This window comes from Carlito syrichta, unplaced genomic scaffold, assembly GCF_000164805.1.
Source record: "Carlito syrichta isolate Samal-C Ts95f unplaced genomic scaffold, Tarsius_syrichta-2.0.1 Scaffold245435, whole genome shotgun sequence".
NCBI lineage: Eukaryota > Metazoa > Chordata > Mammalia > Primates > Tarsiidae > Carlito > Carlito syrichta.
This window is the reverse complement of record NW_007189531.1, coordinates 1-11,151: the sequence shown is the minus strand read 5'-3', so window position 1 is coordinate 11,151 and position 11,151 is coordinate 1. Positions and strand designations below refer to the sequence as shown.

Sequence of the window (11,151 nt, the reverse complement as noted above, 5' to 3'; positions counted from 1 at the left end):
CCAGAGCTCCAAAGCTCCAAAGGGCAGGCGGTGAGTGGCGAGAGTGGCCCTGGGCCCCCCACAGGGTACTTCAGCCAGGAATGGGACTGATGTCTCTTAGGGGTGGGTGCTCAGAGCCTCCCTGAGTAACCGGCAGCTTGGTGCTGGGTGCTGGGCGAGAGACGATGTAGCCAGGGAGGGAGCCGAGACCCGAGACTCCCATATGGTGGAATAGCAGCAGCCAGGGGCTGCAATATCCGGCCCTGCATGGGCCCGAAGGTCCTCGAGCCTTGGACCAGTGTGGATGGCGGTAGGGAGGGGGATGGGGGAAGAAAAGTAAGAGTCTTTTTGGGAACTGACATTCGGAGAATCTCACAAGTCTACCGATGCTGTCACTATCTTACCGGAACCACCCAGAGTTGTTTCTTGTTTAGCAAATGAGAACATGGATACTAGAAAAGTTGGTTTCTAATTAAAATAAGAAAAATCAGGCAGAAGACAACTTCCTTTCTGAACTGTAAAATCCAATTGCGGAATGAGAGGCCAGAATGTGTTGGCACCCTCAAACCTGAGCCAAGATAGTGACTAGCAGGAAGTAGGAACTTGGCTGGACTCTTCAGGATACTTTTCCTTGACCTATGAGCTGTTTAGACTGATCTCTGCTCTGGAGAAGAAGAAATGAAGTATGAGTAGATTGAAGGGTACTGTGTAGGCAGAGTTTTGCTGCCTGATCATGGAAGGCCTGGGCTGGGCCTGGTGGCCCACCCTTATTACTCTGACTCCCAAAGCTGATGAATCTTTCAGAACTCTATCATAACAAGCTCAACTCCAAGATCTGCTTTGGCCCCACACCCTTTCCCCAGTCTAGTCTGCTCTCGCCCCAGCCTCATCAATGAGACAGCCCTGGCTTTCATCAAGGAAACATCATGGACTTGCATGGAGCTACCTCAGAGCAGAGCCCCTTCTCCCTTCCCAGGACTGGAGCAGGATTGTGTGTACAATGGAAGAAGTCGGGGGAATACAAGTCTTCACCTTCCTTCTTATCTCCAATCTCTCCCCAACAGGAAAGTTAAGACCTAGAATGAAGGGCTCCCTAGGGTTAAGAGGTAGACTGGAATATAGAAAGTCTCAGGGGAGGGAGTGCCGGACCTCCCTCCGGTCTGTGGAGGAGAGCTAGAGTCCCAGAAGTGCCATGCTCCAGTTATATGACCAGGCAGTGTAACAACGGCAGCAACTCACGGGGAACAGGAATGAATGCACTCAGAACAGGCACCAGAGACTGAGAGGAGAATGGAAAGTGTTTGTTCCGGATGTCTCGGGTGGAGTAGCCTCCCAAAACCTGAGCCCTGACCCTCAGTTTCAAGCTGCTTTTATAGAGTTTTTGGTTGCAATATACATGGGTTTGCCACTGGTGGGTTTACAAATTTAAATGTAGAACCAGGAATGATTACTTTATTTCTACAACAAGCATTGAAGCTGACATTTTAATGGACATTTCCATATGAGGTGTAATAAAGCATGTTTATAGAAAAAGAGATTACAGTTAAGGAAAATGGCATGTAGCTGCTTACTTAAAAGTGTATTAACAGAAGCAGAGATGGCATGCAGTTGCTTACTTAAGACCCTTGAAGTCAACTTTCCTGCTTAATTCCTGTTTTTCTATCTCATTCCCCCCTTTGATGCTCTTTAAAATTTTTCTAAGGAGCATCCCCTGCTTTCCACATCTTGCAGAGGAAATTGTTCATAGCTGTGGGGAAATATTTGGAATTTTATGGATTCTAGGTGGGAGGAAACAAATTGAACTATTAGGTTGAGAATGCAAGACCTAAGCAGGAGTGCCAATAGGACCATGAGGAGGGGTTCAGTTAATGAGAGAAGCCAGGATGCCCAACTCCAAATACTGTTCCAATTCAGCCAAGAATTAGCCAATTCTTGTCTTTTTTTGTGATTCAATCTCTTAATTGTTGGGCCATGTCCCTAACCACCCCTGACTTATTTACATAAAAACAACATTCCTCATTTAGGAAGAGACAAAGTTTTCCCTTTTCAGCAGTTGGCAGGTTTAGTGCTCTTCTATTTTGCAAAACTACTTCAGCTAAGTAATCTAATTGATCTTGAAGGGCCACTAATGATGCAGCTACTTGTTCTATGTCATCCTTTAAGTCCTTAGACAGTTGAGATAGTATGTGGTTGAGTTCGAGATAGGTCCTATTCCAGTGCCTATTCCAGCTGTTATTCTTAGTCCAGTTAACAGGGGTATAATTTGGATGGCTTTTTCTTTGGGTGTATGCTGCCAGAGGCACTGTAAGGAATTGGTTACTGGGAACAATGTTTATTTGTGGAGCGAGGAAGGCTAGAGTACAGGTTTCTGCCCATTTGGCCAATAGGCGTTGGTAGGCATTTGTTCCACATATGAAGAAAAGGCCTGTAAGAGGTCGGCACCAGGGTTTGGCTGTCAGGTGAAGGCCAAGTTCCTGGATATTGATAACTTGGTGACATTGGCTGGTAGTTAGGTTGCCAACTGGCTTCGTTCCCATTTTGTTTGTCAGGCATTTGGATGCCTTTTAGGATAATTCGACCTGGGTTAGTATAGTGCCCATTTCATGAGGCTCCGGACTGTTGGTCATCAGGGTAACATTTATAATTTCCTGTGCCACTGGAGTTACAGCAGAATGGGGTGGGAGAGCTGTGGACAAACAGAGCCAGCAGTCTTTGACCAGGTTGGAGTTAGTATCATTAAGGAGGTGATGAGTGGCATTTATCATTTGATTTAGACGAGGATCTGCGGTAAGAGGTTTATCTGGCTTATATTAGTGAACTGTATCAGAAGTGACCCAACAGGCTTGGGGAACATCAGGGCAGGTTGGGTCCAGCAGATCCCAGTAAGGGTTTCTATATATTTTTCCTGTCCAGTATGCCTTTTCATTCTTAGTACAGAGGGTGTAGTTCTTGTAACATCTACTTGGCATATGGGGGTAGATGATGTTACAAGAGCACGATTGAATCCTTGATTTTATTATGGGGTCCTGATATTTACTGGTTGAAACAGGAGGTGGGGGTCCCAGGCACTTCAGGAGCCGCGGCTTACGGTGCAGACATGGCCAAGTCAAGAACCATATCACACACAAGTCCCGAAAATGGCACAGAAATGGCATCAAGAAACCTGATCACAAACCCCGATCTCTTAAGGGGGTGGATCCCAAGGTCGTGAGGAACATGCACTTTGCCAAGAAGCACAATAAGAAGGGCCCAAAGAAGATGCAAGCCAACAACGCCATTGCCATGAGTACACGTGCTGAGGCTATCAAGGCCCTCATAAAGCCCAAAGAGGTTAAGCCCAAGATCCCAAAGGGTCCTAGCCACAAGCTTACTCGTCTTGCATACATTGCCCACCCCAAGCTTGGGAAGCATATTCGTGCCCATATCGCCAAGGGCCGCAGGCTCTGCCAGCCAAAGGCCAAGGATCAAACTAAAGCCCCGGCTGCAGCTTCACCTGTAACTCCAGCTTCAGTTCCAGCTCCTGCTAAGGCTCCCAAAGGTGCCCAGACCCCCACAAAAGCTCCAGAGTAGAGGTCTCTGTCTGCCAATGTGTGGACGGGAGGATTGATTTGACCCCCAGTATGCTGTCTGCGTGGGGTTGGTGTCCTCCTGTGCTATTTGTACAAATAAACCTGAGACAGGAAAAAGAAAAAAAGAAACAGGAGGTAGGATTTTGGCCTGTGTTGGGATAGGTTTTGGGGAAGGAATGTGTTCTTGTGGAAGAAGAGAAGGATAACAAATATAGCATTCCAGTTACAAGGACAAATGACACTTCACGAGTATAGAAAATGACCACCTCTCTTTTGCCATGAGATGACACATTGGTCTAGTGTGGTCCAAAAAGGGGCAAATCAGGTACAGTGACAACTTGGTAATGGGAAGGGGATGATCCAGTTACCTTCGCTTGTGAGTCTAGATTGCGCCTTAGGATCAAAATTTTGCATAGTGCAGCTCTGGAACTGATTAACATATATATTCCTATTGTAAACATAATAAAGCAGTAATACATTTTATGCATGAGAAATACAGAAATAGCAATAAAGATTTCTCACCACCTTTTCAGTCAATAGGGGTTACAGCAACTAGGCCCACACCCAGAGCCAAGACGACTGGGATCAAAAGGGTGAGGGTTAAAGGGTGATAGCAATACATTTAGTGAATGAATAACCAGTGAACCAGTTTATTTATGGTTTTGATGGCTGACTCCTCAGGCTTCTGCCATGCGTAGATTAGTCATCTTCCAGAGTGACTAAAGCAGGGCTGATGCTCTGTAAGTTCTCTGGAGGCAGGACGATGGGCTTGGGGAGTGATTTTGAGGGAGTTCTTAGGGTCTCTGGTTGCCGTCCAGTTGGCTGAGCTCTCCAGTGGTGCAGCAGCTTTTCCTTGGGAGTGATGGATCCAGGTGTCGATACCTGCAAACTTTAAAGCTGTGGGAGTTGTGTTATAAGTATGGAGTATGGACCCTTCCATGTGGGTTTTAGGGGTGCCTTGTGCCAGTCTTTTATCCAGACAAAATCTCCTGGCTTGTAGGGGTGCACTGGGTTGCTTAAAGGCAGGGGAAGTCTTTCCAGCACCCAGTGGTGTAACTGGGATATGGTGGTAGCTAAGAGTTGTTGCTGGGAATGGATATCTAGATTTCCTATTTCTTTCCTATCTCTGGGAGCCCTTACAAGGGAAGGAGGTCTGCAGAACAGGATTTCATAGGGGGAGAGCTTGATTCCTATTCGGGGAGAGCATCTTACCCGGAGGAGAGCCATAGGCAGTACAGAGGTCCAGAGCAGTTGGATTTCCTGACAAAGCTTACTTAAAACTTGCTTTAGGGTTCAGGTCATGCATTCAACTTTCCCTGAACTCTGAGGGCTGTAAGTTGTGTGCAAGTTCCATTTGATTTGTAGGGCCCTTGCTAGTCCTTGTGTAATTTCAGCCATGAAGGTGGGTCCATTATCTGATCCCATTGAGATGGGCATTCCATACCTAGGTAAGATTTCAGTCAGTAGGATTCTTGTTACTTTTCTGGCTTTCTCAGTTCTGGTGTGGTATGCTTCAACCCAGACTGAGTATGTGTACACAATGACTAGCAGGTATTTATATCCTTTACTGGATGGTAGTTCAGTAAAGTCTATTTCTAGGTCTTCAAATGGGCTTTGTCCAGTTCTCTGTATTCCTGGTGGCTGGGAAGGCCTTTATTTGGCATTGTTGCGAGGACATGTCTGACATCTCCGGGTTACATTTCCACAAAGCGTGGGGAATCTGGCCATATAGTAATGTCGGTTTACTAAGATTTCTAATGCTGTTTTTCCCATATAGGTGTCTTCATGAAGTTGGTGAACCAGGGGATAGGCCAGGTGATTTGGGACCAAGGATCATCTGTCGGGGAGAAGCCACCATCCGTCTGAGCCCTTGGTACCCTTTTCTCTTTTTATCCAATTTTCTTCTTCCTGGGCATAGCTTGGGCATTTGGGCAGGGCTGAGATCATTAAAATTTTGCTGGGAGAGGCCTGAGGGGTCGCTGTCATGGCTGCCCATTTGGCCTCCATGTCTGCCCTTTGGCTTCCTTTGATTATGAAACTCTTTCCCTTTTGGTGTCCTTGGCAGTGGAAGACTGCAATGGCTGTGAGATCCCAGACCACTTCTAGGAGGCATAAGATTTCAACTTGATGTTTGATAGCTTTTTCTCCTGAGGTAAAGAGTCCTCTTTCTTTATAGAGGGCCCCATGTATATGGAGGGTGGCAAAAGCATATCTTGAGTCTGTGTAGATATTTACCTTCTGTCCTTTGCTTAATTCTAGGGCCCTGATTAAAGCCATTAGCTCTGCCTGTTGAGCTGACCTTTCCATTGGGAGGGCCCTTGATTCTATTACTTCTATTTCTGTTACAACTGCATATCCCACCAAACACTTCCCATTTGACAGGAAGCTGCTTCCATCAGTATAGAGGATACAGTCTGGAGAAGACAAAGGCTGATCTGTGAGATCTGGGCAGCTTGAGTAGATCTCATCTGTTGTTTCAATACAATTGTGGTCCGGTGGTCAGGTAAGAAAGTGGCTGGATTTAAAGTTCTGACAGTCTCTAGGCTCACCCAGGGGTTTCTGCACAGAAGGCCTTGGTAGCAGCTCATGCGTGGATTGGTGAACCAGTGGTGCCTTCGGTGGTCCATTAGGGCTGTGACTGCGTGAGGGACTTTGATGTTCAGGATTTGTCCCATGGTAAGTTTATCTGCCTCTTCAGCCAAGAGAGCAGTGGCAGCGAGGGCCTGCAGGCAGAGTGGCCATCCAGCTGCCACTGTGTCTATCTGTTTGGACAGATAAGCCACAGGCTGTTGCAAGGGTCCTATGTTCTGGGTTAGAACTTCTAGGGCCATTCCCTTTTTCTCATGAACGAAGAGATTAAATTCTCGAGTTACATCAGGGAGTCCCCAAGGCAGGGGCTTTTAGTAGAGCCTTCTTAAGGGTAAGAAAGGCTTCCTGTTGCTGTTGCCCCCATTGGAATGGTTCTTCTTCTGCCCCCCTTTGTGTCTTCATAGAGGGGTTTGACTATTAATGAGTAGTTAGGGATCCAGATGTGACAGAATCTGATGGCCCCCAGAAACTCTTAAATTTGTCTTTGGGTCTTTGGGGTTGGAAGGGCCAAATTGCCTTTTTCTGTTCGGGCTCCAAGGCCTGATACCCTTTTGAGATTAGAAACCCCAAGTATTTGACTGTTTTCTGACAAATCTGGGCCTTTTTAAGGGACACCCTGTACCCAACTTTCTGGAGCAAGTCTAGCAATGTCTCTGTTCCCTTAGTGCAGTCCTCCAAGGTTGTGCTTACCAGGAGGATATCATTCACATATTGCAGGAGTGTACACTTGACTTCCACACTTGGAAAGTGTGTCAGATCCTCTGCTAGGGCCTTTCCAAATATGGTGGGGGAGTTCTTGAACGCCTGGGGCACCAGATCCAAGTTAATTGCTCCTTTCAGCTGGTGGCAGGGTGTTCCCACTCAAAGGCAAACATGGGCTGACTTATGGGTGCCAGGCAAATGTAGAAGAAAGCATCTTTCAGATGCAGGTGTACCATTGGGCCTCTGCAGGTATGAGGCCTAGGAGGGTGACAGGTTAGGAACCACTGAATGGATGGTTGTTGGGGCTTGGTTGAGGGCCCGCAGGTCCTGGACAGGTCAGTAGTCATTGGTGCCTGGTTTTTTCACAGGCAGCAGAGGAGTATTCCATGAGGATTGGCACTTTCAGAGCAGCCCAGATTTTAGTAGTATTTGAAGATGAACTTGGATGTCAAGCTTGGCTTCCCACGTTAAGGGCTATTATTGGACCCTTACCAGGTAGGCACTGGGCAGCAAGTGGACTATTACTAGTGAATGGTTGATGACTAGCTTGGGTGGGTTCTTCCTAGCCCAGACTTTGGGGAACAGGGAGCTCCATGTTTCCAGGTCAGGGTTGATGTTTGTGGCAGGCTGGTTATGGAGTCTCCATTCTTCCTCTTGGGGAATTGTGATGGATAAAATTAAGGAGTTGTCCTTTGGGGGTCCCAGTGGCGTGGGTCCCAGCAGTTCAATGTGGGTGGGGCCATCAGCTGAGAAGGTGATCTGGGTCCTCAGCTTGTACAGCAAGTCCCTTCCCATCAAGGGTACCAGACATTCTGGGACATACAGAAAATCATGTTTTACCTGGTGTTCTCCCATGATGCAATTGCTGGTTTCACGAAAAGAGCATTTGATTTGAACTCTGATAGCCCCCATGATTTTTGTTTTTCTTTTTGACATGGCCCCACTGGTTTGTTTACAACCGAATGCTCTGCTCCAGTATCCACCATAAAGTCCACTGATTTGTTCCCAACCTTTATTTTGACCATGGGCTCATGGGGGCCTAAGTTGATTGAGCCCTGTCTGTCTCAGTCTGAGTCAATGCCGGCTAACCTGATAAAACCAGCAGCAGAGGGTTCCATCTTGTATGGGGCAGTGTTCATCTCCATCCCTTGATTTTTCTTTTCTTCCCTCTGAGGTCTAGCAGGGCAGTCCTTCCAGTGTCTAATTTTCTTGCAGTCTGCACATTGATCCCGTTGTAAGGGGACTTGGGTCCTGGGCTTTGCTTTTGTTTGCTTTGACTCGAATTCAGCTGGCCAGCCTAGGGCTGCAGCAAGGAGAGCTGCCTTTTGCCTCATTTTCTGGTTGGCCTTCTTGTCAGTCTCCCTCTTTTCAGTTTGTTCTTGGTTTACAAAGACTTTGTTGGCTATCTTCAGTAGTTGGGCGCTGTTCATTCTAGCAAACCCTTCATACTTCTATAGCTTTCTTTGGATGTCACCCTGTGCTTGACTCACGAAGGCAGCATTCACTATGGGCTAATTCTTAGGGGGTCTCAGGGTCGAAGGAGGTATATAACCGGAATGCCTCACAAAGTCTCTCATAAAAGACTGAAGGACTTTTATCTGGCTTCTGGAGGACCTTGATAGTCTTGGACATATTGATGGGCTTCTTAGCTCCTGCTTTTAATCCTTCTGGGAGGGCTCATCAATATGTTTCTAGGTTGTCCCTTCTGCCCTCTGAGGGTCCCAATGTGGATCCTCATCTGGGAAAGCACCCCTTACCCAGGTCTCAGGATCTAATAAGCCTCCTGGGGCATATCCTGCCATCCATTTTCGGGCTTCTGCCATTATTTGTCTCTGCTCCTCAGTATTAAGAAGGGTTGGGAGAAGCTGGTAGCAATCTCCCCAAGTGGGAAGATGAGTCTAACAGATGGACTCAACTAAGTTGATTATGGCCTGTGGTTTTTCCAAGTAAGAGGGGGTATGATGTTTCCAATTTAGCAAGTCCATGCTAGCAAACAGCTGGTAATAGAAGATAGATTGTCCACTCTGGACATTTCCCTCTTGTGTCACTTGTTGGAGGCCTATGATCTCATGCAAGGTCATTTGGAGTGCAGACCGCTGGCTTGAGGCTGAGCGAAGGTGCCTCCCCATTTGGTCTGGCTCTGCAGGCGGTGGCGGGGACACAGATGGCAGTGGTGTGTCTGGTGAGAGGGAGGGCTCTGGTATTAGTGGCATGATACAGGGGGGCGGCAACAACGGAGGCTTGCCATCTGGGTCTCCCTGGATGATTGGTGGATTTTTAGTTTGGTCTCCATTTTGATCTTTTAGTTGAAGTGGAGTCTTGACTAGGAGAGTTCTACTCTGTCCTTGCCTGCCAGTGCAAAACCTTATCCAAGGGGGCTGAGCTAATGCAATATGCAGCCAGGAATCTATATATGGGAACTGATCTGGGTGGTCCAGCTCCCCGCTTTCCACCCAGTACACAGCCTTTATCTTGGTTACATCCAGAGTTCCCTCTGGAGGCCAGCCCTTGGTTAACACTTGCCACTCTATTGTGCAGAGAGTTTTCAGTTTTCTTGGAGACATTTTAATACCATAGTCTCCTAGATAATCTTTCCTGAAGTTTTTGATCATACAGTCTAAGACAGTGGGTTTTGAAGGGGACCTTCCCATAGAGTGCCTCCCACTCTGTCACTGTCGCAGAACAAAAGACAAAGACCTCCTGGACAGGCACTGTCCAGGACAGAACTCATGATGCCCGCCTGGCCACTCCCCCGAAGGGAATTTAAGATGCTTCTTAACAATTGGCCGGTTGGTATAAACCCCGAACCAAGACCAGCTCTATGATGGGGTTGGGGCTGCCTTCATCTGTATGAGGTTGTCACGGTACTGCAGGTTAGGGCCCAATCAGACTCCGCAGCCTGAAGGCCATGGAGCCACACACATTCATACCACTTTCACTCTCTTTCTTTCAAATGCAGACCAACCTCCCCTGGAGATTCTACATGAGCAGTTACAGTAACTGCTGGGAGGTGTTCAGACTCCCATCACCGGCATTCGGTGACCCTGACTGACTGGGCATCCCAGAGTGTCTTACCGGTCCCTAGAGTTCTGGTCGATTGGTCCACTCTCTCCATTTGGTCCACGGAGCGGAGTGCAGTCTGTTGGTCTGGGTGGTAGCTCATGGAATCTGGATCCCAGACAACTGGCTGGAAGGTGTGCCTTCCTCATCCTTGGGCTGCTCCTGGGCCACAGCCGAGTCCAGTGATGGTGGTGGTTCAAAGGGCCAGCCTGATCTGAGGGCACAGCAGGGGCTTCTCAGTCAATGCACCAAAGGTAACAGCAACTGCAGTAACTCACCAGGAACAGGAATGAATACACTCAGAAGAGGCACCAGAGACTGAGAGGAGAATTGAAGGTGTTTATTCTGGAAGTCTCAGGTGGAGTAGCCTCCCAAAGCCTGAGCCCCAACCCTCAGTTTCAAGCTGCTTTTATAGAGCTTTTTGGTTGCAATATACATGGGTTTGCCATTGGTGGGTTTATAATTTTAAATTTAGGACTGAGAATGGTTACTTCTACAACAAGCATTGAAGTAGACATTTTTTATGGACATTTCCATATGAGGTGTAATAAAGTATGTTTACAGAAACAGAGGTTACAGTTAAGGAAATGGCATGTAGCTGCTTACCTAAAGTGCATTTTCAGAAGCAGAGATGACATGCAGTTGCTTACTTAAGATAAAACCCTTGAAGTCAACTTTCCTGCTTAATTCCTGTTTTTCTATCTCAGCAGGAAAGCAGTTAAGGTGAAGGGTCCTCTCCTGTGCTCCTGCATCACTCACCAGCACAATATGTGGCACAGTGTACTGGAGGGTGATACGCACATCCTTCTTTAATAGTAATATTTCTTTGTCATTTTACTGTATCCCTCCCCCATTAGACTGCTAGTTCCATGAGGCCAGAAACCACATCTGTCTTGCTTACTGCCATGTGCCCAGCAACTAGCACACTGCATACCCAGAATACGCCTGCTGAATGAATGGGAAAAATGGAGAATTATATGCAGAGCCAGTTTTGAAGAGCTTTACTAAAGGATTTAACTTGGCCAGAGTCATTGTGGATTCTGGAGCAGAACACTGCCTGACACAAGGAAGGAGGTGCTCAAGGATCTTTCATGTAGAGGCCAGGGCTGCTGCTCCCCACCTGCACCTACATCCCCAGGACAGAGTATCCAGTAAAGTGCTCCATGAATTAAACATTTGCTTTGATTTGCCTATTAACCTTGGCACTACACATCCAGAGAGAAGAGGAAGGTATAAAAGGGAGAAAGGGGAG

General features: G+C 47.3%; 1 pseudogene; it reads left to right on the top strand.

Annotated features, from left to right (window-relative positions):
• The first annotated feature begins 2,366 nt into the window (after positions 1-2,366).
• Positions 2,367-3,549, top strand: LOC103253672 (annotated as a pseudogene).
• The last annotated feature ends 7,602 nt before the right edge of the window (positions 3,550-11,151 follow it).